General features: G+C 49.0%; 1 protein-coding gene across 4 annotated transcripts in view; it reads right to left on the reverse strand.

Annotated features, from left to right (window-relative positions):
- Positions 1–21,100, reverse strand: part of SLC7A1 (solute carrier family 7 member 1) — an 84,752-nt gene extending 63,652 nt beyond the window's left edge. The window contains exon 1 of one of the 4 annotated variants that reach the window (XM_009191713.4): positions 12,225–14,006. The gene's annotated coding sequence lies outside the window, so the exon portion shown is untranslated. Of the gene's footprint in view, positions 1–12,224; positions 14,007–20,317; positions 20,363–20,516; positions 20,590–20,789 lie in introns of those variants that run through there. The other 3 variants (XM_009191714.4, XM_009191715.3, XM_031655702.1) reach the window with 3 other exon arrangements.
- Between the last annotated feature and the right edge of the window lie 3,864 nt (positions 21,101–24,964).

The raw sequence follows: 24,964 nt of genomic DNA on the forward strand, positions 1-24,964 counted from the left end.
CACAAGTATCTGTCCTGGGCCCAAGTCAAACAAATGAACAAAAACACCTAATGAGGCACATGCTAAGATTCACACAAATCAAGCAGAGAGGAAAAGCTGCCACCTCCTAAGCTCAAGCTAATCTTGTTCAGAAGGCACTTTTTCTATGGCCTTTGTGTAACCACTGCAACTGTTCTTTAGTTACAGGAGCGTTTAAGTAAACAAATATCTAAGAACACCATGATTTTCTTACTTATACATAAAAGTATGATTCTACCCAGTGCCAATTTCTCTCGATCTGTGCTGGAAGAATGCCCAGGGAGATCTTCTTAAAACAGTAAACACAAACAACAAAAAAAGAAGAAGACATATAGTTTTAAAAGCCAAGTACTGTATACTGCTTCTAACGTATGATAAATCCCCAGTACACAATGAATTTTTAAAAAGAAACCTTTACTTGTTTTGTTTCTGCAAACTTTCCATTGTGCTAAAGGACCCAACTTTAGAATTTACAAACTTAAATAAGAGTCTAAACTAAAGGTGTATTTAGCTCTTGGATATGCTATTAAATACCACTTGTAATAAAACAAATGTGCCCCTGAATCCCCTAAAATATCTACTTTTAGGTAGTTTATGACGCAGTTAAGAGTGAGCCTAAAAGTAAGTTTATGCACAAACTAAACCAAAGGTTTTTCATACCAATGTCTAAAAAGTTTAGATTCCAAATGTAGTCTATGTTTTCAATACAGTACAAACGTTTTCAAAGTTGGCCCACAGAAAGAGATTTCTGTCCCTGCTTGAGGGACATGAGTGCCCACTGTGGTCATCTGCCCCTGCCCTGCGACTTCCAGAAAGGCCTACAGAGCTCCCCATTCAGAGCTGAAAGTACATTTTTTATTAATTTTCACCAAATATCAATGCTTAATGTTGCCTAGTGCTCACATGAACAAGAACATGAACTCACGGCACTGGTGGAGTTACCAAGAAATTTAGGCCAGGTGTGGTAGCTCATGCCTATAATCCCAGCACTCCAGGAGGCTGAAATGGGAGGATCCCCTGAGGCCAGGAGTTTGAGAATAGCTTGGAGAACATAGCAAGGCTCTGTGTCTACAAAAACTATTCTAAAATATTAAGCAGGTGTGGTGGTGTGCACCTGTAGTCCCAGTTATTCAGGAGACTGAGGCAGGAGGATTGCTTCAGCCCAGGAGGTCAAGGCTGCAGTCAGCTGCGATCACCCCCTGCGGTGTCTGTGAAACATTTAATACTGTTGGCCATTCCTGTCTACAGATCCTCTCATTTTTTGGGTCTGTTGAAGGAGGCTTTCTTCACGTACAGCATGTGAGAGACCTCTAGGAGGACCGAGAAGAGATCAGGAGATTGTCTAATTCAAGAGACAGGAAATTGAAATTGCGAGCGGTTTTAGAAGAGTAGGAGCTTAGTTTACAAAGGGATGAAGATAGATGGTAAAAGTGTGATGTTCCCTGTCATTCACTTAATCATTAAAAAACAGTATGAGGTCCTGTCTCTAAAAAAAAAAAAAAAAAAGGAAAGAAAACAAAAGAAATTTAAAGCTTCCCGCAGGTAGGAAGAACCACACAAACTATATTCAGATAAGACTGAACAGTTTTCTAACAGCAGAGAACTAGGTAATGCGACTGACATGCTGTTGAAATTGGGAATCTGTTACTTGCATTATATCACCGTTTCTCAGCGTCATACACCCTCCCTACGTTCCAAAGGCTGACACCAACAGTACAAAGTTCAAATCAAACCTATACTTGGTGGAGCTGCAGAAAGTGAGAGAAGGAGGGGACAGGACAGGATGTCTGGGCCATCCCAATGGTCCACTTGGTCTGTTCATTTGCTGAGGAGCTTTGTTCCGAGGGCCCTGTGGGCTTCCAGGACAACAGATGCACCATCTCTAGTGCCATTTAAAACGAAATGAAAGAATGAGGAGGAAAAAAAAGGAAACTGGTAACTGCTGCCCAACTGATAAATGTGCAGCTCTGTACTGAGAACTGGCCAGCCACTGCCTCAGTTCTCAGATACCCTGGAACACGGCACCTGGCGAGTGGGCAGAGGAAGGCCTGGAGCAGGTTCCTACAGCCGGTCAGCACCAGAGACCAGGCTAGAACCCAAGTCTGTCTGGTGCCAACACCTCTGCTCCTCTCACTTCCCATTCAGGTAGACCGGGAGAAGGGCCCTGGCCCGAGCCTGTCACCTCCATTCGCTGGTTGTCTTTTTTTAATCACCTCAATTTAAATGCCAATACAGAAGTTTACAAATTGCTTTATCTGCAGTGAAACACAAGGTCGGTTCTAAAATTCAAATGAAATTTGGCATAAGGTCTTTCACTGTAGCTTGAATGAGCAAAAGGTACAGTGAACTCAATGGTTGGATGGGGCAGGGGCTTCCTCTCCCTGCACCTCGACAGCCACCTTCTCTCCCAGCCACTTTGTTGCTGAATGTGTCTGGGGCTTTTCTCCACACCTCATGCTGGTGGCCGGGCTGGCATCCAGCTCTGACTCTGAACTCCCACCTAACTGGGTCAGGGTGAGCCAGAGCCAGGCGCCAGATTCAGCAGGCTCCCACAGTTGGAGCCAAATGCACAAGTCAGCTCCAAGTACCTCGTTGGTGCGGGGATTGGTGAGGCTGTGGAGGAAGCTGGGTGCCCAGTGCAGGAGAAGTGACACTAACTGAAGGGTAGCAGTGTCTCCTGGGCGTGTGGCTCTGGGAAGTCCCAAGTAAAGGGGGACAGGTGGGAAACACACACTGGAGAGAACAGGGAAATCTGAACTTTGGCTCCAAGAGGTTTGTGTCCGTGCTGGGGCTGCAACTTGCTTTACAGTGACGTGCAGAATGCATGCCAGGCATCTCTGATGGACCTCTTGGCCACCAAGTTGTCCTGCTCCTCGCTGAAATGCCACAGAGCCTGTATTTGGAGAGCTAAGATCACAAGAAATAACATCTTGGTCAACCTTAGTCGCCACTGGCCGAGTGTCCTGTCTTTGGAGGAGCTCACAAAGCAGGCTTTGTGGGCCGGCACGTCCCATGATAGCATTTGCAAAAGATTTGTGATCACCCCAAGCACTGCTAGCCCTGGCGTGCCGGGCAACCACAGAGAACCACGTTCTTCTGGACCCCAAGACCCTCTCCTCCTCCACTCCTCTGCTTGGGTCAGTTTGTCACCAGCTATGGAAAGCCCTATTTGCTTTTCATTTATTCTAAAACATTTGCCAGTTCTGACAAGGAACACATGCTGACTTCTAGAGCTGGTCACTAAGTCTGTGGTTCTCCTCGCTGTGGCCTGTGGCATTGGAGACGCTGAGGGCATCTCTTACTCTCATCTTCGGGATCTTTCAGTCAACCCTCTTAGGAAGTCCTTGCTGTCCCCAAACAAAAGCCAAGGCTTCTTGGGGGCTGGCAAATGAGATTTCCCCTCTCCTATAGCACAATCCTTCTCAGATTTCTATCCGGACAGCATATATTTAAGACATCTGAACTTGGGCTGCACAACTGAAGTTTTTTTTTGGTTTTTTTTTTGCAGATCGAACTCTTTGCCATCCTTTGTCCTACTGCAAACCTTACGTGAACTCAGTGGCACAGCTGAATGTGCTCTATTCAATCCAAGGGCATGTTATTTTAATACACACACATCTGCAAGTGTAAATAAGAATACCCTGTCATCGGCAGGATCACATCTGCTAAGACAAACCTAAAGGACCTTGGACAAACGTTGTGAGGCCCAGGAGAGGTGCCAGGTGTCCACCGTCTGTCCCCAGCTGAGTCTACCCAGAGTCCAGCCGTGGCTGAGAAGCCTTGGAGGGGCTGCGGAGAGGAATGCGAATCTGGCACAATCCACTCTCAACTATTTCTTCCTGGAGAGGACACGGCAAGCTACTGGGTCAACCAGACACCCCGGGGAGCTCTGGCCTGGTGCCTTTTCACTGGGTACCCTGAGAGCTCCAAGTCCACTAAGGATCCACCAATGCTGGAAAAGCGATCCCTCAATACGCCGGCTCCCTGTCACAGCCTGTCAAAAGCCACAGACTTGAATGAGTCCTCTTGTTCTCAGACCCGAGGCCTCTTTCCACAGCCCTGCCCGTCTCTCCGCAGGCGGGATCTGGCGGCAGGCAAGAACTCTCTCTCTCACACATCTTTTAATTTGCCTTTTCTTCATTCCGCTGGGGACAAGTATGTTTCTCAGGAGGGCAGAAGAGAAACAAGTACACGTGGTGCCACCGCGAAGGGTTTTCTGAAAGAAACCTTTCAGGCAGCAGCCAGCTCTCTCTAGATATCTCGACGCAGAGCTTCGGCCTGACTCTGCTGTGGAAATGCTTCATCCTCAATTCAAGCTGGGTCTCTTTCCTTTGATGAAACCTGTATATATTTTGATGTGTATGGCTCACTAATCCTTTTGAAAAATAACTTCTCTCAGGCTTCCTCCCTGGTGAGATAGTATGGAACTAAAACTTCTCATGGCCTATCCCGACATTCCAAACTCCACCTGAGGCGCCCCGCACAACAGGACACCGCGGCTAGGGATCTGACACCAGGAAACGGCTGCCCCTGTCATGAATGGATAAGCATTCACTAGCATTTTTTTTTTTTTGAGATGGAGTCTCGCTCTGTTGCCCAGACTGGAACACAGTGGCGCAATCTCGGTTCACTGCAACCTCCGCCTCCTGGGTTCAAGCAATTCTCTTGCCTCAGCCTCCCGAGCAGCTGGAACTGCAGGCACATACCACCATGCCCGGCTAATTTTTTTACATTTTTATTAGAGACAGGGTTTCACCAAGTTGGCTAGGCTGGTCTCAAACTCCTGACCTCAGGTGATCCACCTGCCTTGGCCTTCCAAAGTGCCATCGCACCTGGCCAGTATCCACCAGCTTTTCATCAGACCATGAAATGTTTGGTCCACGACTGCTCACTCTTTCCAGAGCTGCACTGGAAACACACTATTCTGAATGGCCCATTTCCTCCAGAGTATTCCTCTGACGGGGCACAAGCCTGGTGGACCACATGGATGCTGGTACCAAGTGCTTTTTATTTTTACAAGAGCCATTCTGTTCCTTCTGGTCGAACCGGTGCCCTGCTCAATGTTTCTGGGCTAACACAGGCAAAGTGACACTTCTCAGTAGAGGTCTCTGTCGTCGTCCTCCTACCAGACCCTTTGTTCCTACTAGATCTGATGGCGTGGTTCCCACTCAACGTTCACTTTCACAGCATGGCCACCGAACCGCTCAGAGCTCTTTGGCGGATCCATAATCATGGAATGTCCCTCACTTCCCGTTTAGGGCTGGAAACCTCACAGAGGGCAGCATCTTAGTGCAAGCTCTTCAGACCCCCAAGGCAAAAAATGCGGCCTGGAGTGCCTGCCTCTGGCCCAGGATCACATGAGTCCATGGCTGAGCCGGTGGGGTGGAGGTCTCTCTACCTCCAGGCTGTGACTGCTGAGGGGCCAGGGCATCCGGGAACTGCCATGTAGCGAGTGTGGTAAGTCCCCAGGAGGACTTCCGAGGCCAGGCAGGAGGGGACAGCAGAGGGGACATGTCTGAGTTCTCAGGCTCCTAGGTACTTCAAGCTCTGTTAAGAGTCCAGGACTCCTACACCGTGTTTCCTCTCTGCTTTTCTACATTTATTTCTCAGTGCCTTCATAACTGCCTCCCCCTTTTTGAGATCTGTTCCATGTTACCCCTCTTCATGCCCAGAAAATACAAAAACACATGTGGAGAACACACTTTCAATGGCTGGCAGAGCCTCCTCCTTCACAGGCCTTTTTCCCACCTGGAAACAAGCCTTCATTTCCTCACACGGCTGCTGTGCTGAACAATCAAGACATGTCCCCTTACCTGATTGATTTTCTCTCTCCAGCAAGGCGATGAGTGCTATAAAGCAGAGAGACCATTCCCGGGCCCAACTGCAAAGTTTCACCCATGGAATATGTTGTTAATCTTAACGCCTGCTGAGGCAGATGAATAATATGCCAGTTTCTAGAGACTGAACAGCGTTAAGAAGGTGATTAAAAGCTACCCTCTACATTCCTGCAAGACGTACCATACAAACAAAATCAGATTTCCCCAAAGAAGCATGCCATGATGGGATTTTCAAAAGGCCAACACACACATGGCTCAAAAATTCAAAAGCTACCAAAGGTCACAGGTTAAACCTCGATCCCCTGAACCCCCCATTCCCACCAACACCAGAGCCTCCCGGAGAAGGGACAGCCTTGCCTCACATTTTACATAAGTGATCTCAAGTTCTGAGTTTTAAAGAAAAATGTAAATGCCATGTTTCTACTTGCTGTTTAACAGAAATAGGATATTTCTAATGAACTCTTCAGCCTTCTAAAGGAGTTTATGAATTCATGAACCAGGCAACAGAGAGAAATAAAAATCACATACAACTGAGCTTAAGAACGCTCCATTCCCATGACATCCCGCCCCCGCCCCTGCTTCTCCCCCTGTGAGAAGGTACAAGAAAACCATTTCGATCAAGGAATGTTCTGGGAGTTTCCACAGGCATTTGCGGTAAAACACAGAAGCTTGGGCCCCCTTCAAAGCCTCCCGAGAGACCGATCTACTCTAGTCTCTTCTTTCTTACTTTAAATGTCCCTGTGCAAACCCATGTGCTAGGCGTAAAGCTCTGAAGTAAACACAAGTCAGACACAGCCAAGGTTTCCCTCAGTACTCGTGCCCAGCACCTTTGGGGTGACAGACATGTGTGGGAGCCATGCCTCAGCACCCCGTTACCTTTAGCCAGCCACTTCTAAGACTTTTGAAGAACCAAACATAAGTAAGTTGCAAAGAGGGTTAAACACCAGAGCACGCATCCAAGTGTGCGCTGTCCCCTCTAAGTGGCACTCTGGTTTAAGGTCTTACGGGCAAGGGTCCCTGGAACTTCGCCCCAGCGCCAGCGCTGGCAGCGCATGCCTGCCCCTGAGGCGCACCCCAGAGACAGGTTCATCTCCCCTCTCACCCGCCTGTTAATTAGAAAGCTCCTGACATCCGCCTCTTCTGTTAAGAATTTCCTGAGGATGAGGAACAAGTAGCAACCTCCCCTTCGCCCATTTCGCCACCCCCAGCCTTCTGGGGGAATCACTTTGCATGTTAATTTACACCTACTCTTTTAGCAGCAAAATACCAACACATTTATGTGCAGCCTCAGGAATGGGATTTTTCTTCTGGGAGATACCTCCCTGAAGGCTGGGGCGTAACCCTTTACACACCAGTCCTCATTACAACTCACATTTATTGCACTCTCATGCTAAGCCTGGCAAGGCGCTAAAAGCTTCAATCCTTAATATAACCTACAACGGGAGACTGTAAGTTTCTCCATTTTTCAAATGAGGAAACTGAGGCACAGAGTTGCATGTGGGTGTACAACACAGACCTCCTGAAATGAGGAGGGCTGCTTGCCACTCGGCTAATTATCCCAGACGGTGGTGGTTACTGAGTTCTTGCCTCTCTTCTGTGGGTGTTCTGTCCTTGTCCTCACTGCCAAGCCCTCGGCTATCACTCCTTGCCGGTGCCAGGAGCCCCACTTCTGCTGCCAAATCCGCACAACCTATCTGCAGATGGCTGTAAAGCAATAACCAAGCTGGGCTGAAATGAGTGCACAGGCTATCACTGGATCACCACACCCCTGCCGTCCCAAGGCCACTAAAGCAAATGGGCTCTGGGACAGCAGCCTCTTCAGTTCAGTTGAAGAGATCAGTTTGAGCATCTACTTCATACCTGGCACTGCCCTTGGTACAGGAGGCACAAAGACACATGCATCCCAGACCCTCAGGGAGATGTGGTCTAATGGGCAGCTCAGGTCTCCCTGCAGTTGTCCCAGGTTCCAGCAGCTTTGGAGGTGCTTGCTACTCCAAGTGACCCTGAGAGCTGGTTAGAAATGCAATCTCTCAGACCCACTCCCTAAGCTACCAAATCAGAACTTGCATTTCAGGAGATCCCCGGGGGAGGATCTATATGCATGTATTGGTCTAGACAGTTCAAAGATACCCACAGTATGATCTTTAGGATATGAAAGGCACCATTACATCATGCCAAGTACTTAACTTGCACACTTGCTGAGATGCGTTCCTTTTCCCCATCCTTACTGCCTGCCCCTACTGCCACTTCTGCCCAACCCATATGATCTTATCCACCCACATGCTCTTTTTTTTTTTTTTTTTTTTTTTGAGCCGGAGTCTCTCACTGTATCGCCAGGCTGGAGTGCAGTGAGGTGCAATCTGGCTCACTGCAAGCTCGCCTCCCGAGGGTTCATGCCATTCTCCGCCTCAGCCTCGGTAGCTGGGACTACAGAGCCCGCCACCCGCGCCCAGCTGGTTTTGTATTTTAGTAGAGGCAGGGTTTCACCATGTTAGCCAGGATGGTCTCGATCTCCTGACCTCGTGATCCACCCGCCTCGGCCTCCCAAAGTGCTGGGATTACAGGCTTGAGTCACCGCGCCCGGCCCACCCACATGCTCTTCAGAGAGCAACGAAGGAGTAACAGTCATAATGAACAGGCACGTTACAAAATGCACCCAACGTACACAAGTACAATGGAAACGTGTCCTGCTGTGTGTGCTGCGTTTCCAGAAACAATACGCTCCAGTTAGTCTTGTCCTCAGATTTGACTTTTTATTTTACACAGCTTGCATCTTCAGGTGCAGGCCCTTCGTTAGGTCTAGACCTGGCAGCGATGTGGCCTTCAGGCCCCACCCCAGAACTGTAAGGAGCCCATACCCGTGCCCGCATGCACAGTAAAGTGTGCCCTACGGTTCCGTTCCTTCAAGGAAGTCTAGCGACAAGGGCAATTCCAGGAAGAGGTAAGAGAATTCAAATGTCTGAGGCACTGCTTGTTTGGATACAGGGAGTATTGCTTGCTCCCACAAAGCATCCGTGTGGAGAAGCCCATGCTTTCCCTCTGTCCCTGCTCCCAAGTGCCTCCCCAGGGCGGAATGGTGCTTTCTTCCTTCACACAGCAGGACCCTTTGCTGGAAAGAGACTCTTGCTGGGACCTCTGTGGGTCAAGGCCAGCAGCTCTTAGTAGACTGCAACTCTTCCAGAAACTCAAACGCTGAGCAAGCTGACTCAGCAAGACCTCCCTTGCAGATGCTCCACACCGGACCACTCATGGGCAACCAAGAGCCACAGGAAAGTGATTTGGATTTGTGCAGAGAGCTTTCTCCTCCCCTGGGCACTGCCCTACACCAAATCACCCAAGAAACATGAGACAGCAATGCCCTCACCTTGACTCACCAGACCACAGAGTCTTTCAGTAATTAGGCCTGAATCCCAGCACAAATTAGATCTGATAATTTTCTAAAACTCTAATTGTATCCAACTCTGAGACCAGCAAGACAGACATTCTTCCCAGTTCAATAAAATTACTCAAAGAACTAATGAATGCTCTTGCTTAATTTCTCCCAAGATTGCCCTCTGGAAAGAAAGCAATCTGAAAAAGAAATGCCTAAAACAAACAAACAAACAAACCCAGCTGCTGAAACTGTGAGGTTATAGATTTGCAGGGGAAGTGTGGTACACTTGCAATAACAGAGTCATCACTTATTTCAAACATTAACATATATAACAGCATAAGATCAAGTTCATGAGGTTTCTTCTCAAACACCAACAATGGTGGTGGTAATATTTGTAACGGTTTTTTTTTTTTCTTTTTGAGACAGAGTCTCACTCTGTTGCCCAGGCTGGAGTGCAATGGCACAATCTCGTCTCACTGCAACCTCCACCTCCTGGGCTCAAGCGATTCTCCTGCCTCAGCCTCCTGAGTAGCTGGGACTACAGCTACTCGGGAGCTGTACTGCACCACCACACCCAGCTAATTTTTTGTATTTTTAGTTGAGATGGGGTTTCACCATGTTGGCCAGGCTGGTCTCTAACTCCTGACCTCAGGTGATCTGCCTGCCTTAGTCTCCCAAAGTGCTGGGATTACAGGCGTGAGCCACCGCACCCAGCCAATATTTGTAACTTCTATATGAACTTTTAAGAATACTGTAAAGTAAGTACTCTGAATTCTCACAACAAATTTATTTTTATTGAGAAGCATAGTAAATAAAAGAAACTTCCAAAGAACAAGGACAGACTTTTGCACATTGTTTCAATAAATGAGGCCATTTATCTTGTTCTAGTTCTGTTATGTCACTATATCCTTGTTAGGCAGAGTCAATTTCCTTGATTTACAATTGTTTTGTGAATTATACACACAGACTAAAAGACATTTAATTTCTAAGAAAAAACAGAAAAAAACATTCAAGCATTTCTTAAGCAAAAATCCATCCAACCTTTTCAAGAAGAACTATTTAATGGTACGGCTGCTATTGTTAATATAGTTTCAACACCATTCGATTTTAATCCATCAGATTTAGTCAAAAAATAACATTTCTACGAGTATGTTTTCTCACTCTTCTTCCCAAAAATCCTTAACTCTTTCAGATAGGTTCTTCGTCATATCACGCCGAATAAAATAAACTCAAAGAAAATCAGACCACCGAAATTAACAAACGTATGGCCCATTTCTAAAGACTCACATACAGCCTGACCAGGCCACCTTTGGGACACCAGTGTGTCAGGTTAACTAAGGACAGATACCCCAGTTTGCATAAGCAAACCACACCAGGGAAATTAACACAGATCTGCCCTGAAAACCTACTCACCTTCTTGGGCATCACCACAGAGAATAATGTCTCCTTCAGTCAGAAACTCTCAAATCACCACAGAAAGAAACCTCGACTCCTCAACTTTCTTTGCCCTAACTGGTCTGGATGGAGAATTGACTCCCATTCCCTGGTGCTAGCAGTGAACATGAAATTCAGGACAGTGCGGTGAAGTTGCAGGTGAGGTGTGGCTCATATGTCTAAACGTAGTGTGTTTCGCAAACTCCAAGTTGCCACCAGGAATTTTTCTTGTAATGAAATAGAAAAGAATAAAAATCATCTCAGTGTATCACAGATAGCAAAACTGAGTACTGTTTCATAAAAATTGTCATTTTAATCTATGTATCAATATGTGTGCCTCTGTGTGTGTACTTGATCACAATGTAAATTTAGGTCTTATTGTAGACTGCAGTCAAATAAGTTTAAAAGCTGCCATCCTCAGGAACACCCAGTGAGTACCAGTGTGTGCGTGTAACCAGTAGCCCCATCCCAAACAGCCCAGAGAAAGGCTTTCCCAGCACCGGGCTTCCAGAATCCTGTGCTAAGCTGACAGTACAGAAGAGGCAGTCAACAGGGCTCTGAATCCCAAGTGCCTGAAGGAGGAATGAAACAATCTCACCAGAGAGGAAAGGACAGCTGTGACAGTCACCCTCCCTGGATAAGATCACTGAGACCACGGATGGACATCTTCCGAGCTAACCTACAGTACAGGTAAGAATGGGAAGCTGCATTTTTAGACAACTATCCATTAGAAACCAGGACAACATATGAACAGTGCACGTTGGTAGCCTTGGATGCTCAAGGATGAGAAACCTTGGGCAAATCAGGCAAAAATTCTCAACCACAGGACAGGACAAACTGGCCCAAAGGTTCCTTAACTACAGAGTAAGTAAGAAGAAGCTGTAATTTTACCCCATCTGGGAACATTAGGAAAAAGGCAACTTTCTGATACTCTGACTTCAGTAGAACCGGATTCTTCCAAAAATATAAATGTCAAAGTCACCCATTCACAGTATAATTTGCACCAAAGTGCAAAGTGGGGTACATATGTGTACCAAAGAACCAAATCAACCGGAACTGAGCTGCCAGGGCAAAATGACAACAGAAACTTAAAATAATGTATTGTCCCACCCACCTGCCAAAACATTAGCTCAAAGACATTCCTCCTTTAAAAACAGTTTTACTCATTATAAAAATAATCATTCAATAAATATTTGTTGAGCACTATTTTAGGTGCCACAAACACTGAGTGAGAAAAACAAAGTCCAATTTTACCAATTTTTTCTTTCTGTGCAAATACAAATATCTCATTAAGATAACACCGAATATGGAACACTGCACCCAGATGGTTTCACTTTTAACATTAAAGTTTCTCCCATAAAATCAAATGTTCTCTGAAAACACCATTCTTACTGGCTACATAATATTCTAACATGGAAATGGTATCATGATTGACTGAAAGACACTCCCAAATGCTTACCACAAGATAAAAACACAAAGGAGAGACATCATGAAATAGAACGTTAGACCTAGATTCAGAGCCTTAAGGAAAAAGAAGAAAAAAAAGGAAAATACAGTCTTACGAATGTCAGAGACCCCACTATTTTCCTCCACAGGGATGAATATTCACGTCCACACCACTGGCCACATCAAGCTCTAATTTGTGCATCTCCCTTTATAAGCCCCACTCCCTCTTTGATCGAAGAGAACATTGTCCGCACAGAACAATACGTTTTCATTTCAATTTCCCTTCTTTTCAGGAAAGGAAATGTTTGCACTTCAAAGGGTTTCTTTGAAGAGTAGCCCTTCAGCTCTGGCCTGTCCAGGTTGGGCGTTACGTGGACTCAGCGGGGTGTGTGGAGTCTGGGCGGCTGCCCACCGAAGTCACTCTCAAGGCCAGCTCCTTCAAGGAGAGGGTCTGGGGCCGGAGCAGAAAAAACAAACACATGGAAAAATACTCAAGGCTTTTGATCATGACCTTCAGAGGCCCATTTTCACACATAATGTAGACCTACAGCTCAGGGAAACTGAGATACAAACGATGGGGAGCTGAGGACAATGACGTAGTAGCTTCTAAGAACAAAATCCTTCCAGACACCAGACTCGCTTAGCAAAGACCCCTCCTGGGTGAGGAAATGGGAGAGCCACTCTTACAGCTGTTATGACGAAGGGACCGCCTAAGCAGACAAAGCAGAGACGTGAGATCCAAACTTCACTCTCTGCACCAGTTTTAAAACCTTTCCCTAGGAACTTATGAGACGCACAGTCATCAGCAAACAGCAAACTTCACATGGTAAAATTTCACATTTTATTTCTTCTGTAGCCCACTGGTAGGGGCCAAGAGGCTTATTAAAAGGCAAGTCTAGCAACCGCATGAAGCACCCAAGAGGTCACTGACACGGGGCCAGTGCTGTTTCCCTCAATCGGGCTCCAGGCCCCATCCTTAACCTCTGCCAAGTCCAGGAAGCAAGGGGTATAGACCAGACAAGAGTGGGCCTGCAACATTTCTTTTCAAGTCTCAAACAAGTTCTGGATATTTATTAACAATCTCCACCCTTCCCCACCCGGAGGATATGCACCACAAAGGCACCACCAAGGCTGGTTAAGTCCGCCTGCTCGGTGGGCACCTGCCCAAGGGGTGGGCAGGAGCATGAAAGCCCGTCAGCTCCAGACAGGGCCGGCTCCTCCCACAGCCCCAGGACTCCACTGCGGGGCTCCTGCCTGGTGTGTGGGTGGTAGAGGGACCACGGGACTGCGTGGCCAGGTCACCAGAGCTGAAGGAGCTGAGAAAGTCTTCCCACCACCTTTCTGGTTGATTACTCAGCCTCTGAACTGGAATTATGAATGGTTTTTATTTTCTCCTTCTTTTAATTTTCTGCAGTTTCCAAAATTTCCACAACAAAGCATTCTAACTTTTAGAAACATTTTTTCTTAAAAAGGCTCATGAGGTAGAAAATTAGACTACAGCTTTTTTGAAAGAACCCCTACACTGCACAACTCCTTCCCCAAAAATACCTAGCTATAAAGGACATTATGTGGACGACTGCAAGTTGAATATGGACTGTCTAGCAATCTGACTTTGCTATCGTACCATGGTTATATGCGAGAAGGTCCTTGTTCTTAGGAAATATACACCGAAGTACAGAGAGCAAATAAAAAGGCATGATATCTTCAGCTTACTCTCAAATGGTTCAGAAAAAATGTATATGTCTGTGTGCATGTGAGTTTGTGTGTGGGTGGAGAGAGAATAGGAGGAGGCAAAACATAAACCACTTGCACATCTGAGAAGAGGGTACTCAGGAGGTTCCTTGCACTCCTGCAACTTTTCTTTTCTTTTTTTTTTTTTTTTTGAGATAGCATCTTCCTCTGTCACCCAGGCTGGAGTGCAGTGGTGTGATCTCAGCTCACTGAAACCTCCGCCTCCCAGGTTCAAGTGACTCCTGTGTCTCAGCCTCCCAAGTAGCTGTGACTGCAGGCATGTGCTACCAACACCTGGCTAACTCTTGTATTTTTAGTAGACATGAGTTTCACCATGTTGGCCAGGGCTGGTCTCAAACTCCTGGCCTCAAGTGATCTGTTTGCCTCAGCCTCCCAAAATGCTGGGATTACAGGTGTAAGCCACCATGCCTGGCCTCTGTAACTTTTAACTTTGAAATGTTATCCAAAAACTGCTGAAAAAGAAAAGGGGAAAAGGAGAAGGGCAAAAAGGGTTAGGGAAGAGTTTTCCTAACTCTAATTGCCAGTCTTTCCCAGGGGACCTCCATGGGGTCCCAGAAACTGCACCCTAATGCCCCAGCTCCTGGACCAGGCCTCGTCCCAAGGGAGGGCAGGAGGTGTCCCTGACACTGTGGAAAAGCTGCGGGCCAGGAAGACACTCCCAAGTCACTTTGGGGAAGACAGGCCCTCGCTGCAGGCCCTGGTGTGGACAGCTCCTGCCCCCGGCTCTCTGAGAGTGTTAAAGAAGCATCCTCTATGGAAAGGCGGCACCTCTGCAAGATATTGTAGAAATCATCAAAGCCAAGCCAAGGGCAGGACGACAGAGGCCACTGGCCTTAAGAAGGATGGAATACACAAAAGGAAGCTGACTTTCCCCTATGAACAGTCTCTGGTTCCCACAAGACCCCCTGCAACGGGGTCTCCCCAGGTGGAGATGGAGGTGGAGTGTGGGCATGGCTGGATGGTGATAAATCAGACAAAGCAACCTTGTGGTCTGGGCAGGAGGCATTGCATCCAGCCAAAGGCTGGTGATGTAAATGCCAAACTACTGACCCAAAAAGAATGCAGCCCAGCCTCTGTCATACACACTGGCTCCTGACACTGGCCACGTCCCAGCACAGCTGCCCCAGGGACCCCAGGGCTCCAGCTGTGCCAGACGCCTGGACTTGGGAGGGGGAAGACCTGCGTTCAGAGACAGCAGAGGGAAATCAGGGCAAAGAGAGGGGAGGCAGGGCGCCATCCAGCGTTGGGGCGCGTGACCAGTGCCAGAACCACTTGGACTCAGCCAGAAACAGAGGGACACAGGCAGATGGGCTTCAGATCTGTCTGCCTCCTACTCACACAGGGCAGGCCAGACCAGGCCTATACCGAGACAGGCTGGAGTCCAGGTAAAGGCAGATATCTAGGTTCCAATCTTCACTCGGCCGCTGACTGCCTACCTGTGTGCCCATGGGCCACCTGCCTCCCTCCCCCCATCAGTCAAAGCAGAAGGGCCGACCTCACTGGGTGGCTGGGAGGACTCAAATGAAACATAGATAAAGCGTAGAGTACATGCTGAGCATGAAATAAATGCTTGCAAGGATTGATCTTACCTAGCCCCGGGGCCCCTCCCTTCCTTCCTACTTAGTCTAAGAGACTTTAGCTAATGGCACTTGGTAGGCAGACAAGATGCAGAGAAGGACACTCCGAAGACATCCGTAACAGATCAACTCCAGCCACTTTGTGGGGAGGTGAGCCCCTGCCTTCTCACTGCTGCCCCCCGGTGGGTGTCCCCCACCACCCCGCCCTGTGTGGAGGCATCCTATCCTACTGACACAAGCACGGGATGAGTGAGGTGGGAAACGCACGGCCCAGAGTTTCAGCTTCTCAGCTTTGCTTTTTCTAAAACCCAAGGTCTTCAGAGTAATTTGAACAAAATGTTTAGGATGACTATAGCTAGGGCAGTCACTCCCGTCCTGCCTCCCACCAAACACACACACATACACATACAGCAAACACTAAGAAAGGGGCTGTGAGCTCTGTTTCCCAGGAGTCCTAGGAGTCACCAAGCCCAAGCTGTGTGGGTCTGAGACCTAAGCAAACCTGCACCCCATGGCCAGGGGGACACCAGGATCCCAAAGAGAGATGGCTTCAAGTCCATCCAGGCAGTCAGAGTCAAAACAGCCCAGAGACTATTGTTCCTTCCCTCAGACCTAGGACCAGATGAGATGGTGAACCTGTCAGCAGATGCCTCAGAGGCCCACATCCCTCCTTCAGCACCCTGGGACTATGTGTGCCCCTTCTAATTCAAACACAAACCCAAGGAAAGAGCACAACATTTTAATGCCTTGGTAAAATGAGAGAGCGAAATGAAGTTGTTATAAAAATTATTTTTCTCAGGGCCAGGCTAAGTGGCTCACGACTGTAAACCTAGCACTTTAGAGAGGCAAGGCAGGCGGATCACTTGAGGCCAGGAGTTTGAGACCAGCCTGGGCAACATAATGAGATCCCTCCTCTACCAAAAAATAAAAATTAGCCGGGTGTGGTGGTACATACCTGTGGTTCCAGGTACCGGAGAGGCTGAGGTGGAGGATCACTTGATCCCAGGAGGTAAAGGCTACACAAGCTGTGACTGCACCACTGCACTCCAGCCTGAGTGACAGAGCGTGACCCTCTCTCAAAAAAATATATATATATCCATATACACATAGATATATATATTTCTCCCACGCCTAAAATCAAGGAACTGAGCCTTCTTTCCAGTATAATAGTTAACCCTTATATGCAACATTTAGACTTGTGCCAGAGGCTGTGTTAAATCCATAGCATGGATTATCTCATTTAAATCCTCTCAGTCCTATAAGGTAGGCACTAGAAGTCAATTATTATGCAAACAATATGAAAAAGAATTTAAATGTGGTTCCAAGGACTATCAGAAAAAACACTTATCGCAGAAGTGGAACCCACTCTGGGGCTCTGCTCTTTCCGCCAGCAGCGGTCATGACGTCTCATTCGACCCCACAGCGTAGAGGCCCCATAACCTCATGTTGCAGAGGCCCCACATCGAGCTGAGGCCACTCCCGGAGTCACCACTGCTAGGTGGTCTCTACAACACAGAACTCACTGTGCAGGACACGGGGATCCACTTCTAAAGAAACAGGAAAGCAGCTGGTTGTCCTCACAGCCAAGAACCCGATCTGAACAAATATTCTGAAGAAAGCACTGCAGTAGGAATATGGAAAGCTAGGAAACAAAACTGCCATGCCCTCTGTGCCCCCAGGAAAGGGAGGGGCAAGGGGACAATCAGAAAAAAACTGGAAAGACAATGTAGCCACACACAGTCCTACTAGAAGAAGGGGCCTCCTCTCCCACCTCCAAATAAACCCCCAGGTTTCCTTGCTCTTGACTTTCGGTTGCCACGGTCAGAACTGCAGGCTGCTAACAAAAGGACTGATCTCAAGAGATAAATTTAAATGCATGGACTTGGTGCCTTTATTCTTTCAAAGAACACTATGGACTCCATGCTTCCTAACTTCACCACTGTGAGGCTGAGAGGGACAGGCTCTCCCAATACACAGACGGAGCCAGTGTAGAAGGTTCAGGAAGTCTAAATTACCTCAGAGAGAAGCAAAGCCAGGATTCCAGAAGCCAGGAGCAGTGCTGTTCCCAGTATTGGTCCTGACTCCCCTCAGTTCCTCAAAGCAGCATCCTTCGTTTCAAGGCAGATAATCATCCCATTCTGCATTGAAGCTGTGAAGGCCTCTTCCCTCAGTCACACGGCTCTGGCTCCATTATCCAGTGCGTTCACCAAATGCAATACCTGCCATTCCCCACTGTTTCTGACAATAATTAGATGAAAAAAGCTCAATGAAAACCACTGGGTGTGGCAGGAGGGGCAAACCGCAGACCAGCCAGAATCTGGTCCATGTTCCTGGGATGACCAAATCCTGACCAACGGGCCAGGTAAACGGCATCCCCCGGGTCTGCCAATGCTGCACATCTGAACGAATGCCTTGGGAGAGAAATGAACACGGCTAGCAAGCCACCAAATCACTTTCCCAGTTTTATGCCCATCCTTCTGGTAATTCCATTTGGCAAATGCACTAAACCTGGCTTGACAGATCATGACCCACACTGAACCACAGGGGTGGTTATTTTCCAGGCTGCTTTGCAGTTGGGTATGGGGGTGGGGGAGGAGGCAGATTATGACAAAACAGAAAGGGAGGCCACTAAAGTTTATCACAAGACAGGTAATCTGCCACAAATGAAGCTACTACTCTGTTCCCTCACTGGAAGAGAGGTCCAAACCCTGGGCTGGACAGCAGGTTGGCCAGGGATCTGATGCCTCCCCACCCAAGGCCTGGGAAACCCGAGAGGAGGCAGATGTCCTGATGATCCAGGAATATCCCAGGACCTTTGAACCCCATGTTTAGAGGGTCCCCATTCCACAGGACAAGCCCACCGCCAGGCGGCCCACTAGAAGGTGGCAGAGGAGCAAAGGGAGGCCATGGGCAGCAAGGAGCCAGAGGTTGAAGAGACCCCCCAGATTTGGCGAGAGGAGCCAGTAAGGCTAGGTGAAGGGGAAGGACGCCAGCACCCTGGACGGCTGGCTGCAACACACAGGCAGGCACCTGAGAGGGGCTCCAAGAAGATACGTCTTCTAGCCCTGACCCTGGGGATGAGAGTTCTAAAAAGGGCAGTTGTGACTTTCAAAAAGTCCCTCTTCCATCCAACAGGTTCTTTGCTCAGCCTTCCCATCTCATTAATACAGCAACTCTGATGTGCTTGGAGTCATATTTGACCTTTCTCACCCTCCATGAATCCACCGGCCAATCTTATTGGATCTGCTTTAAAATCTGTCCAGGTCTGTAGGGCCCAACTATACAGAAAAACACCACAACCCATCGGAAGGTCTTGCTTGGAGTGAGGACCAAGAGGCAGGTGGAGTGACAGGCATCTCTGAAGATGCCTCTGGAAGAGATAACTCCGAGACCCAAGTATCTCCAAGGTTTAGAGGGAAAAAAATATTTTTCTCCATAACAAGGATGCACTTATTCACATTTCAAATTTGTCCCTCGGAATAACAGCAATCTCTCCAAATACATGGTTGATAATGAGAAAGGATTAATTTAATTGGACATAATTCTGAGCCCTCCAACATAATTACCTATTTGTATGGACTTGGGTTAAAATAAACTACAGACCAGTGTAATCAATCAACATGTATTTAATTCCATCAAAGAATGAGTTTTTCTACCAAACAGAAAATTGAAACTCCCTGAAGTCAACAACCTTGTCTTTCAAGCCTTTTTTTTTTTCACCTAAAGCAAGTAATCATATGCACAGAAGCACGTGGCTCTAGGATCCAGACCCAGACAAGGGAGTACATTTCTGATCCACTTATTAAGCCCTATCCTCTTTACTCAAAACTCCTTTGACATCCTTTGAATTTTACCTTTATAATAATTAAATGTGATCGTAATATGCTAAACTTATTTTTAAAACCATTTTAACCTATTGTTGACTTTTCCCCTAAGTTTCTATTCTGTTCGTGTGACTTAAATAAGACCTTTTGTTTTAATAACAGGAAGGTGTGTTCATATAAAAATCATGATAATTTCCACTGACACCAACTAAAAATACCAGAGGAATAAATGTTTCATGGTTTCCTATTATCTGAAACAAACATAAAGGGCAAGAAATATTAAGAAAAATCCCAAATAAATTATAATTCGAATTAAATACAATTAGGGCATTCAGCCAGAGGCCGACATACACAATTCTACTAGTCGAATGGAAAATAAAAGGCACATTTTTTAGGGAGATACACCTGGGATTGAAATCCCAACCATCTGGTAACTATGTCTGGACTAAAACCCAACACATGAGGGCATGGCGGTGATGACGTGAGTATTGGGAAATGCAGGTTATTTATTTTTTTTCCTGAAGGCACATGTCTGACTCTTCCAGTCACACAAGTCAAACACAACTGCTATCTGGGTCCCCCATCCCCTGGAAAGGGTCAGGAGCTGAACCAACAGGCCGTTGTAGTACTACCGCGCAGCTGCCGCTCTGTGTACACGCAGGTTTTAGAATGACTGTGACCTGCCCATGCCCGGGAAGTTTTCTACTACGCAGAAGGGAACACCCTGAGAATACGGTGTCTCTGCAAAGGCGGAAGAACTTCCTCTCACTCCAAACCATGTGGAGGGCCTGAGGAACCCGGCCTTTTCAGGCCACACTGGGTCACAAAGAAGCCCACCTAGGGGAGACTTCCTCGAAGCAATCTTGGGGACCCAGACGAGAGGTGCAGGCGGCGCGTCCCGGGTTCTAGGGACCAGCGGAGGGCTAGGTGCTCTAGGTCAGGGCGACCACCAGGCGGGGATGGCGGCAGAGTCCCCGGGCGGGCCACCTGCCGCAGGACCACCCTCCGGGCGGCCGGGCAGGGTCCCCACCCAAGGCTGATGACACATCCCCGGACCTCGTGGCGGGGCGGGGTGCTCTGCACCGCGCCATGTAAGGGAAGGTCTCCTCGCTGCCAGCAGGCTCCGGATGCCTCCCGGGCTGGCCAGCGCGCCCGCCGCCCGCCTACCCACCCCGACCACCCGGTGCGTAGCGGCGCGCGGGTCCCCGGACAGGCGCGCGGGGCGGGCATCGCCAGGTCGCCCACGTTTACTCACTCGGTGTTGCATCATACACCACGCCGCGGCTTCAAGGAGCCAAAATGGACTCCGTGGAGGCGACAGCCGCATGGGCACCGGCCCCGCGCGCCCACCCCAGGGCCCGCCCTGTCCAGGTCCTGGCCCTTCCCGGAGAATGGCAGCGCTCCCGGCGCGGGGGCCCTCGCCACTCCCGCGCCGCCCTCCCGCGGCCCCACGCGGAGCCAGGGCCGCCTTCGTGATAACCCGGGCCCAAGGAGCTGCCCCCTGCGTTGGCGGGGGCCGGGCACTCACCGAGCCGGCGGCGGCGGCGGGGCTCCGGCAGGACAGTGGACGGACAGACAGTCGGACGCGCTCAAGGACCAACGGACGCTCGGCCGGGGAGACTGGGCGGGGCGGGGGCGCGGCGCGCGGGGAGAGGAGTGGAGGCTGCGGTTAGCGGGAGCCGGTGGCCGCGTGCGCGCCTGCCAGGCGGTTGGACCCGCTGCTCGCGGTTGACCCGGGGCTCACACCTGCCCGCGCTGACTGAATGGGCGCGGAGGACTGGCGGAATCCGGCGCCAGGTTTCATCAGCCGCGCGCCCGGCCCCGGCTCCTCGCGCCCGCCTACGGACCAGGCAGCCCCGGCCCGCTCGGCCGCGTCACCGCCGGGCACCAATGGGAGCGCGGCGCGGTGGCGGCTGCCAGCCCAGAGGCGGCGGCCGAGTACCGACGCGCCCTTGGTGGGCGGGGCAGCTGAGTCTTCGCGCGCCCGGCGCCTCAACCTGCGGTTCCCGCGGCGGGCGGGCGGGCGGGGTGCACCTCCGCTCGCCTTCTCAGTAGCTCGGCAGGCATGTGGCCGCTTCTCCGCCAATCTCAGCCCGCCGCGCCACAGCATCCTATGGTCCCCTGCAGATCCCACAGCGCCCGGCCAGAACTAGTGCCGCAGGTCCGGCTGTGCCAACCCCGTCCCGGCGGGCCCCAGGGAGCTCACACGGAGCTCGAGACCAGTTTTCCTTCTGGTATAAGATTTGGTATGCACGTAAAGGGTTTAAATTGTCTTTTCTTTTTAGAGACAGAGTGTTGCCCTGTTGCCCAGGCTGGAGCGCAGTTCACCTTAACCTCGAAATCCTGGTCAAGTGATCCTCCCGCCTGGGCCTCCCAAAGCGCCCTAGGATTACAGGCCTGAAACACTGCACCGGCCTAAAAATTACTATAAATCTTCATATCTTTGTTATTGGATTATTTTATTGCTATTCCCTTGCCCTTGCTAATACTTTATCCTTGCCAGTTGTCAGAAGAGCCCCAAAGCTTGAATCTACCAGTGCCCCCTTGGCGGTGGCAAATGCACAAACAGCTAAGTCAGAACGGCTCGCTTTTGCAGTTACCTCCCAGGAAGTGGCAGAAACTTCAGTCCTGAATCACACCGTGCTCACCTCTTAAGCTCCTTCCTTGTCTCCTTTGGTACCAAAAACCAAGCAAGAATCATAATCTTTAAAGATTCAGTGATCTACGACTTGGGATAGGTAAGCAGGGCATAAATTAATACTGCCATCCTTCTTCTTGTAGGAAAACAAAAACAGTGGACGGTGTCCGTGGCCTTTGAATCCTTTCTACAGGTGCTTCTCAAATGTCAGCTGCTGAACTATTCCCTTGGAATTAGACTAGCAATTTATAAAGTACATAATTGCATGGTGCTAGCTTCAGAAAAAGTGTTTTGTTGTTGTTGCTGTCGTCATTTGTTTGTTTTTTAGAGACAGGGGTCTCACTCTGTCACCCAGGCCGGAATGCAGTGGTACAATCATAGCTCACTGTAACTTCAAATTCCCAGGCTCAGGTGATCCTCCTGCCTCAGCCTCCCAAGTAGATAGAACTACAGGCTTGTGTCATCACGCCTAGTTAATTTTTTTTTTATATATAGACAAGAGTTTTTGATATGTTGCATAGGCTGGCCTCAAATACCAGCTGTCTTGTGATCATTTTGCCTCAACCTCCACTAGCATCTAGGACTACAGGGATGAGCCACCATGCCCGTTCCCAGAAAAAACTGTAATGAACACATGCAGATGGCTTAGCAGTTGTAAAATGCGTTTTTGTTTTTGTTTTAGAGACTGGGTCTCACTCTGTCACCAAGTTGGAGTGCAGTGGCAACATCATAGCTCACTGCAGCCTTGAACTCCTAGGCTCAAACAATCCCCTCACTTTAGCCTCCCCAGTAGCTGGAAATATAGGCGAGCACCATCCTGCCCAGCTTTGTAATGTGCTTTGAACCGTGCTTGACATAGTAAGCCGCCATATACGCTTTGTTTTAAAACAGCAAATCTGGCTGGTCACGGTGGCTCACACCTGTAATCCCAGGACTTTGGGAGGGCAAGGCGGACAGATCATGAGGTCAACAGATTGACACCATCCTGGCCAACATGGTGAAACCCCATCTCTACTAAAGATACAAAAATGATCTGGATGTGGTGGTGCACGCCTGTAGTCCCAACTACTTGGGAGGCTGAGGCAGGAGAATTGCTTGAACCCAGGAGGCGGAGGTTGCAGTTAGCCAAGATTGCACCACTGCACCCCAGCCTGGTGACAGACCGAGACTCCGGCTCAAAAATAAATAAACAACGTATCTTCGTTCAATTGCACAGTGGTGAAATGATGCCCTCCACTCACAGATCTCCCAGATCCCACGCAGCCTGCTCTGCCTGCTGAGGTTTTGCCCACATTTAAAAATCCAAGTGTGGGACTCATAGAAATGAAACACATTATGGGTTCACTTAACTTTTCCAAATTTTTACTTGAAGAAACCTATAAAGTTCTTGTCAGTTACATCCTTAAGTTTTTCAATAATTTTTAAATGCAAAGGTCGGGCAAGACTTGTAAAGAGGTACACACATACAGCCTGACGCGGTGGCTCACACCTATAATCCCAGCACTATGGGAGGCCGAGGTGGGCAGATCACGAGGTCAGGAAACCGAGACCATCCTGGCTAACACGGTGAAACCCCGTCTCTACTAAAAATATAAACAATTAGCCAGGCATGGTGGTGGGTGCCTGTAGTCCCAGCTACTTGGGAGGCTGAGGCTGGAGAATTGCATGAACCCGGGAGGCAGAGCTTGCAGTGAGCTGAGATCGCACCACCGCACTCCAGCCTGGGTGACAGAGGGAAACTGTCTCAAAAAAAAAAAAAAAAAAAAAAAACAAAGGAGGTACACACATACGTGCCATGTTCTTCTCTCAAAGAGACGGGCTCTTTTTTAAGATTCCAGAAGTAAATGTGGTTGTCACCCTGCTTTTGAGAGGATGGGCTGTGTTTTAAGCATGAACAGACTTTCCTCCATGCACCAAGGATGCACCATGGGGGCAGTGCTGCCGCCGCCTCCCCAGTCTCTGCTCAGGGTGGGGCAAGGGGAGCTCAGTTGTCTCCCGTATACACCGTCAACAGGCCAGGTGCTCAGAAGGAGGCTTCCAGGACTCGCTGTAGGCATTCGTCAGCAGGGCAGGCAGTGCCTCGTGCTGGTGGGCATCCAGCAGTAAGGGGGTCTTGCACTTCACTCCCTGGGCCCAGCCCCAGACAGAGGGGAAAGAGACACCTGTATCGTAACTCATGTGTATTTATAGATACACAGAGACTCTGCAGTGCAAGGTGCAGAACTAGAAGGAATCATGGAAATAAGAGGGAAGACATTGGGTTACGACTGGCAGAGCCACCTCAAGCCTCAGCACTTCCTGCCGGAGCCCTCACTGACCAGACTCCTCCAGGGTCACTGCCACTGCCTTGCCCAGCTCATGACAGGGCAGACAGTGACAGAGCCTCAGAACAACCTCCCACTCCTTCCTCACCAGCCCAGGGGACGAGCTGTTCATGAGTGTCCCAAAGCCTGAATGCGGGAACACAGAGGTGACTGAGCAGAAAGGGGGACAGCCACAATGGCCGCGGGTGTGCAGATATTGCGGGGCACCCCAGCAGCCCTTTCCGTCTTAAAGAGGATGGCCACGGGTGTGCTGATGCTCCCGCGTGACCCAGCCGTCATTTCCACCTCATAGGGGAATGGCCACGGGTGTGCGGATATTCCCGGGTGCCCCAGAGCCCTTTTCACCTTAAGGAGATTTTCACAGTCTCATATCAGTCTCCAAACTATTCAGTGAGGTTGGAGGAGTATCACTGTGGACCAACACTGATTGGCACCAAGTAAGGGCAATTTTATAACCATGTCTCAACCATGAAACAATCAGGTCTTTGGCCATCTGGTCTAAGCTTTTTCTGTAACAAAGTTGGATAATTAAGTTGAACTTTGGTTTTCCAAAGCTTGTTACAGAAACCACATCTTCCTAGGTGTGGCTCTGTGGTGTCACGTGCACACATCAGTAGCCAGGCTTGCCAAGACTCACGGCACGTTACACGTTCACCTGAGAAGGCTGCTCAATCACTGAGGGCTCTGGCGTGCTCTGAAATGAATTTGCCACTTCAGCCTACACTCTACTCCCTTGTTTGG

This window comes from Papio anubis, chromosome 15 (assembly GCF_008728515.1).
Source record: "Papio anubis isolate 15944 chromosome 15, Panubis1.0, whole genome shotgun sequence".
NCBI classification, from domain to species: Eukaryota; Metazoa; Chordata; class Mammalia; order Primates; family Cercopithecidae; genus Papio; species Papio anubis.